The sequence below is a fragment of the Coenobita brevimanus genome, chromosome 72, assembly GCF_032717465.1.
Source record: "Coenobita brevimanus isolate Jiangsu-jjx chromosome 72, ASM3271746v2, whole genome shotgun sequence".
NCBI lineage: Eukaryota > Metazoa > Arthropoda > Malacostraca > Decapoda > Coenobitidae > Coenobita > Coenobita brevimanus.
Genome location: NC_137025.1, coordinates 5,463,712 through 5,470,250, shown reverse-complemented (window position 1 = coordinate 5,470,250; position 6,539 = coordinate 5,463,712). Strand labels below are relative to the sequence as shown.

General features: G+C 43.2%; 2 non-coding genes across 2 annotated transcripts; one reads left to right on the top strand and one right to left on the bottom strand.

The window, feature by feature from the left end:
- Positions 1–2,648: 2,648 nt before the first annotated feature.
- Positions 2,649–2,719, bottom strand: TRNAG-GCC (transfer RNA glycine (anticodon GCC)). Its single transcript has one exon. It is a non-coding gene; the product is annotated as a tRNA-Gly (tRNA).
- Positions 2,720–3,141: 422 nt separating this feature from the next.
- TRNAR-CCU (transfer RNA arginine (anticodon CCU)) lies at positions 3,142–3,214 on the top strand. Its single transcript has one exon. It is a non-coding gene; the product is annotated as a tRNA-Arg (tRNA).
- The last annotated feature ends 3,325 nt before the right edge of the window (positions 3,215–6,539 follow it).

Below are 6,539 nucleotides of genomic sequence, written 5' to 3'. Positions count from 1 at the left end.
CTCCTTACTCTCCCCCTTCACCCTGTCTCTCCTCTCTCCTAAATATATCCCGTTTTCCTACCCTTTCCCCTTCCTAACTTTACCTCTTTAGCTCCTCTCCCCCTTTATTCCTAACTTCCCATTTTCTTCATCCTCATCCCTTCTCTCTTCCTCTCCCACCATCTTCTCTCTTCCTATTTCTTTCCCCTTCTCCCTCCTCCTCACTTTATCCTATTCCCTCTTCTCACCCTATCCACACACACACACACACACACACACACACACACACACACACACACACACACACACACACACACACCATTTCCGACAGGTGAATATCGTGTGACAAAGACAGGTGTTGAAGAGCCCCCTGATAGCACTTATCGGACCATCTGCCGCCACCCCACATGATAACGAGGCAGGTGAGGCGGGGAGGTGCTGGGGTGATAGATGCAAATGAGAGAGATAGACGTTGGATAGATACAAGTAAAATAGATAGTGATAGAGGTCGATAAATACGAGATAGATAGTTGTAGGTGATATAAATAAAGGTGAGATTGGTGTAAATGAGACAGATACCAATAGATAAAAAGATGTACGTGATGATACAGGTGAGATAGATGTAAATGGTATAGAAACATGCGGGATAGATACAACTGAGATAGATAGTGACAAGTAGATAGATGCGATAAAAGTACCGATAGACAGAAAAAGAAACAGGTGTAGGTGATGTAAATACAGGTGACTAATCTATATGAGAGGTGAGATTAATAAGTGTAATATATACAGGTAGGAAAGGTGCAATTGATGCTGATGGAAGTGGATATATGCGAGAAATGCTGATAGATAGATGTATGTGAGATAGATACTGATAGAGATAGGTAGAGATAAATCCTGATAGATACCGATAGAGATAAATGTAGGTAGATGGTGAGGCATGTGTGAGACATAGTAAAAAAAAAGGTAGATTTAGAAGAGGCAGAGGAAAGGAAGGTGGATACAGGTAGAGAGTGAATACAGGTGGCTTACAGGGGAGGTGGATGGACATGAGATAGAATACAGATGAAAACAGGGAGAATAGAGGGAGAATACACAGGTGGGGTAGAATGAAGTTATAAATCAAGACAAGGTAAATCCAGATGCTGAACTAAAAATGTAAATAACGCAGTTCAAAGTAAATGAATACAGGTAGACTGAATACAGGTGAGTAAAAGGGAGGTAGATGGAGGTGAGATAGAATGCAGGTGAAAACAGGGAGAATACACAGGTGAGGTGGAATGAAATTATAAATCAAGACAAAGTATAAGTAAATGCCAGTTAGATGGATACTGATAGAGGTAGCAAAAGAGGTCATGACAGGTAGCCATAGGTAGATGAGTACTTGTAAGGGAGATGCAGGTTAGGTGGTTTTTGGTGCGAGGTGGATACACGTAAAGGTAGGTGCAAGTGGGATAGATATTAACAGAGGTATATATGCGTGATGCAGATCAGGTGGAGGTATTTCGTGATAAATATATAACGTAAGAGGGAAGAAACAGTGGATGAATTTATCCTTTACACACACACACACACACACACACACACACACACACACACACACACACACACGGAAGAAACAGTGGATGAATTTATTCTTTACACACACACACACACACACACACACGGAAGAAACAGTGGATGAATTTATCCTTTACACACACACACACACACACACACACACACACACACACACACACACACACACACACACACGGAAGAAACAGTGGATGAATTTATTCTTTACACACACACACACACACACACACACACACACACACACACACACACACACAGAGTCAGCTGGAGAGGGACGCCTAACTCCGGTGGCGCTAATATAACTGGGCGGCGTCACTTCTCTCCTGTTATGCAGTTGTCCCTCAGCTCCCTCCCATTCCCCGGAAAGGAGGATGGTAGAGTGCAAGGGAAAGGAGGTTTTTGTCTGTAATCTACTGGGTTCACATTCAAATGAGTCTGTGACCATAGGAAAGAATTTTTACCGATGTTATTTTGTATTTGTTAGAAATAGGCTGGAAGGGCAGTAATGTATGTCATTTTAGTGAAAGAAATATTGGGGACTGAACAGAATTGAATATGGTGAATTTGCTTAGTTTAGGTTAGGTCAAGTAAGGTTTGGGAAGACAGGGTGAATGTAGGTTAGGTAAGATCGGGTCAGGTCAGATTAAGTTGGTTGCTTTAGTTCTCATTAGGTTGATATAGGTTAAGGGATAAAACAGTTGCAGAGTCTGATCAGCGTATCAGATTATTGTGAATCATATACTGTTATTATTTACACGATAATTGCCTGATAATTGTGGTTTGATACGGAATTGTTGAGGGACAGTGGTAGTGTTATCTCTGTTTTATCATGTTAGTATCACGCATAAAATGAATGCTCTGTTCATCCCCCCCTACCCCCTTCTCTCTCTCTCTCTCTCCAGACTGGACTTAAAGATTCAACTTCTCAAACCTCTCTCTCTCTCTCCAAACAGGACTTCGGGTTCACCTTCTCTTTTGGATTATTGCCTTATTTAATCCCTTCACTTCAGGATATTCTAAAGTAATTTGGAGTTAGCATTGATGAAATACAAATGTGACCTTGGGAAGGGGAGGTTCTCCATCTAAAAATTCTGTGCATCGGCCGGGAATCGAACCCGGGCCTCCCGCGTGGCAGGCGAGAATTCTACCACTGAACCACCGATGCTTGTAGAGGAGAAAGTAACTTGGATGTGTTTTGTGTGCATGGTTGGTACACGCACATGAGTTGCCACGTACAGAGGTATTTGTGTGCTGTCTTATACATCACTACCATATACATACGTACACTGTCATATACATACACATGGACATACAAGTACTGAGAAACACACACATGAATGTATCAGGAAATGCACATGAACTTGCACACCTTTTAATTAACTACACACGCGCACTCAGTTTCTTTTTCCATTTTTTCTTGTTTTTTTTCTTTTATTCATATTATTTCATTTCTTTCCGTCCTTCAGTGTCAATCTCCTTCCTCATTAAATGTTTCTAAAGTCAGGGGTTGCCGTAACCTGGATGAGATTATTTGTTAGGAGTAAGAGTAAAGCAAGAAAGCGAGTTGGTATATAACTTCTAACATCCGCCCCTGTGGCCTAATGGATAAGGCATTGGCCTCCTAAGCCAGGGATTGGGGGTTCGAGTCCCCCCAGGGGTTGATATGTTTTGATAGTATAGTAGGTGGTTAACAATTACTAAAGAGAAATGGAAATCCTCCCAGAATGGTTTGGAGAAGCTTGCAAAATGGGATAAAGAACGGCTAATGAAGTTTAATGTAGATAATCCCCCGAAAGGTGTTAAGTCGGGCTAAATCTGGTGTATATTCACAGGTAACAACTTCACAGTGTGTTTACAACGCCTGTCGTAAAATTCAGTGTTGGGTGATTATAACAATAAATTCAGATACTGACGGAAGTAAGGAGGAAAATGATCAGGAAGCCATTGTTAGTAATGTCCTGAAACACCTGAAGAGTGTATAGAAGCGATTAATATGATGGTCGGCTTCATTGCAAGAGTTTCTAGCACAAAACATGCGATATAGTCTCAGCTTCATCGCCAGTAGTTGTATCACACGTAGAATATTGTATAAAAAATTTCCCGAACCTCATCAAGAAAAGGGTAAACTCAGGATGGTGTAGAAGAGACCCACTAAAATGGCCTCATCAGTAAAATATTTGCTGTACGAAGGATGGCTAAAGAACTTAAATGCCTTTCCCCTAAATAGTAATGTCTGCAATACCTAATTCCAATATTTAAAATTCTTAAAAATAACCAATGTCAGGTATCATTTTTATTTTCCTTTATCTTCTTGTTTTTTTGGTACTGAATAATTTCGCAACAAGAAGTAATGTAATTAATCTCAGGGTAACAAATGAAATAATACAAACACTTGGAAAATTACTGGACCACTGGAATAGATAACCAATAAGTGTCGTTTGTGAAAAAAAAAAAAAAAAAAATAGTGACATTGTTAGAAATCGGTAGCTTGTAACACTATAGATCTCTTTGTTTATGTTCAGGTTGAAACGTTTGCAGACGACTATGAGAGAATTGATTTATTGCAACGTTTTTTTTAATGATAGGTCGTGGTGTTTCCTCGTCAGTCTTTCCTGTAAATATCTCCAGGTGTGTTTGTCTTCAGGTCTCTTTTTATGTTTTTCCTGCCTGCTGTTATGCCGAAGGGTGTGATGGGTATGTGTTTTTTTTTTTCTTCCTCCTTTCCTTTTCTGTTTTTAAGGTCTTTAGTCCAGCCAGAGGTCTCTTGTTATCTGTATTTCCTTTGTAATCCCATGTACTCGTCACCCCTTTGCCTGATCTCCATATTTCTCTACTCCTATACTACTCGACTCTCTTCATCTCCCTCTTCATCTCCTCTCTCTCTTCATCTCTTCCTCTCTCTTCATCTCCCTCCTCCTCCAGTCTTCTCATCCCAGCCCTTCTCCTCTTTCGTCCCTCCTTTCTCTCTCTCGTTTCCCTTCCCAACCTTTTTCTCCTCATTCCTTCATCTTCCTCTCTCTCCTTCCTTTCACTTCCTTTTCACTCTCACTCTCATGCATCTTCTCAACATCACCTCTCATCGCCCCTCTCCTCTCCAACGATTTGCCTGTCCCTACCACTTGTCTCTCTCACTCCCCAACCATTTTCTCTCCCCTCCCCCTCATCTCTCCCCTCTTTCCCTCCCTCTTCCTAATTTCCCCTTTATACCGCGTCCTCTAAACTGTTTGTGTTCTCGCGGTTTTTCTCACAAACTGTCTCTTAAGGAGTGTGTGTGTGTGTGTGTGTGTGTGTGTGTGTGTGTGTGTGTGTGCGTGTGCGTGTGTGTGTGGGTGGGTGGGTGGCTGTGTGAGAGAGAGAGAGAACTGGTATAATTTGTGTGTGTGTGTGTAAGAGAGAGAAAGAGAGAGAACTGGTATAATTTGAGTGTGTGTGTGTGAACTAAATTCATCACAGCCTCACCATCATCGTCTCTAGTCTCTCATTTTCATTCCCCTCACCTTCACAGCTGAGGGGGAGGGGTCTAAACTGGATCCGGGTTGAGAGAGAGAGAGAGAGAGAGAGAGAGAGAGAGAGAGAAGTCCTTTGTAAATTCTCCCAAGCACCAAAAACATAAACTGCAAAACATAACTGGAAAAATCCATTGAGCAGGATTTATGGGTAGTTGTTTGAGAGAAAAAATCGTGGATAGTTTACCGTATGTAATGGATTTTTTTTTTTTTTTATAGGATTTCAGGCCCAATAGTGGAAGAAAAACTAATGAAAGAAAATTTTATCTATCTATCAGTCTGTGTCTATAATATATCAGTATCTACTATCTTACTATCTCAGTCTATTTATGTCTGTCTATCTGTCTAAATGTGCATGCATATATCCATCTGTCTCCTTCTATCTGTCTATGTGTGTCTGTCTCTGTGTCTAAGAAAATGGAGACTTTTTCGCATTTTCTGGTCAAAGTTCTTCACCATCAACCCATTTCCTATTTTAGCATTGTCATTCTATCTCCCCTCCTCCTCCTCTATCTTTCACTCCTCTTCTGAATATCTCTCTCCCCTCTCAGCTCCCTTCCAACCAATCTATCCCCTCTCACCTCCTTTTCCTTCCTATCTCCCCTCAGTCTTTCCCCTCTCCTCCCCTTCCTACCTTCCCTCCTCTCACCTTGCCTCACTCAGTCTTTCCTTCGTCTACTCTCCCCTCTCGTCCTTCCTTCCTCTCGTTTCACCTCTTTTCTTCTCCCCTCACTTTCTCCCCTCAGGCTTCTCTCCCTCATCTCTCTCTCCTTTCACATTCCGGTGCTTAGTCTGTTTTCTCTCCCCTCCCTTACCCTCCTTTGCTCTTCTCCCCACATCTCCCCTCACCCAGCATCCTCCCTCATTTTCCGTTCCCTTTCCATCCCATACTTAAAACTTAGCCCATCTCTCCCCCTCCCATATTCTTTCCCCTTCTCTGTCCCCCTCTGCACTCCCCTCCCCTCCTGAGTTCCCCTCCTCTCTCCTCCCCCCCTTTCTCCTCCCCTTTTCGCCCCCTCTCTGCGTTTCCTCCCCTGTTTTCTCTACCTTTCCTCTCCCCCGGTTACCGTCATTTCTCCTCTCCTCCCCTCTCTCATATTCATTTTGTCCTCTCCCCTCTCCACTGTTGTATTTCTCCCCCCACTTCCCATCTCCCTTTCCCCTTCCCTCCCCTTTTCCTCTCTCCTTTTCCCATCTCCTCCCCCATTCCCCCTCTCCTCCCCAGTTCCCTTCATTTCCTCTCCCCTCCCCCTCCCCCAGTTCCCCTCATATCTTTTCCTCCCCTTCCTTCCCCAATCCCCCTCATTTCCCTTCCCCTCTCCCTCCCTCTCCCCCAGTTCCCCTTATTTCCCTTCCCCTCTCCCTCCCCCTCCCCCAGAACCCCTAATTTCCCCTCCCCTATCCCTCCCCCTCCCCCAGTTCCCCTTATTTCCCCTCTCCTCTCCCTCCGCGTCCCCCAGTTCCCCTCATTTCCCCTCC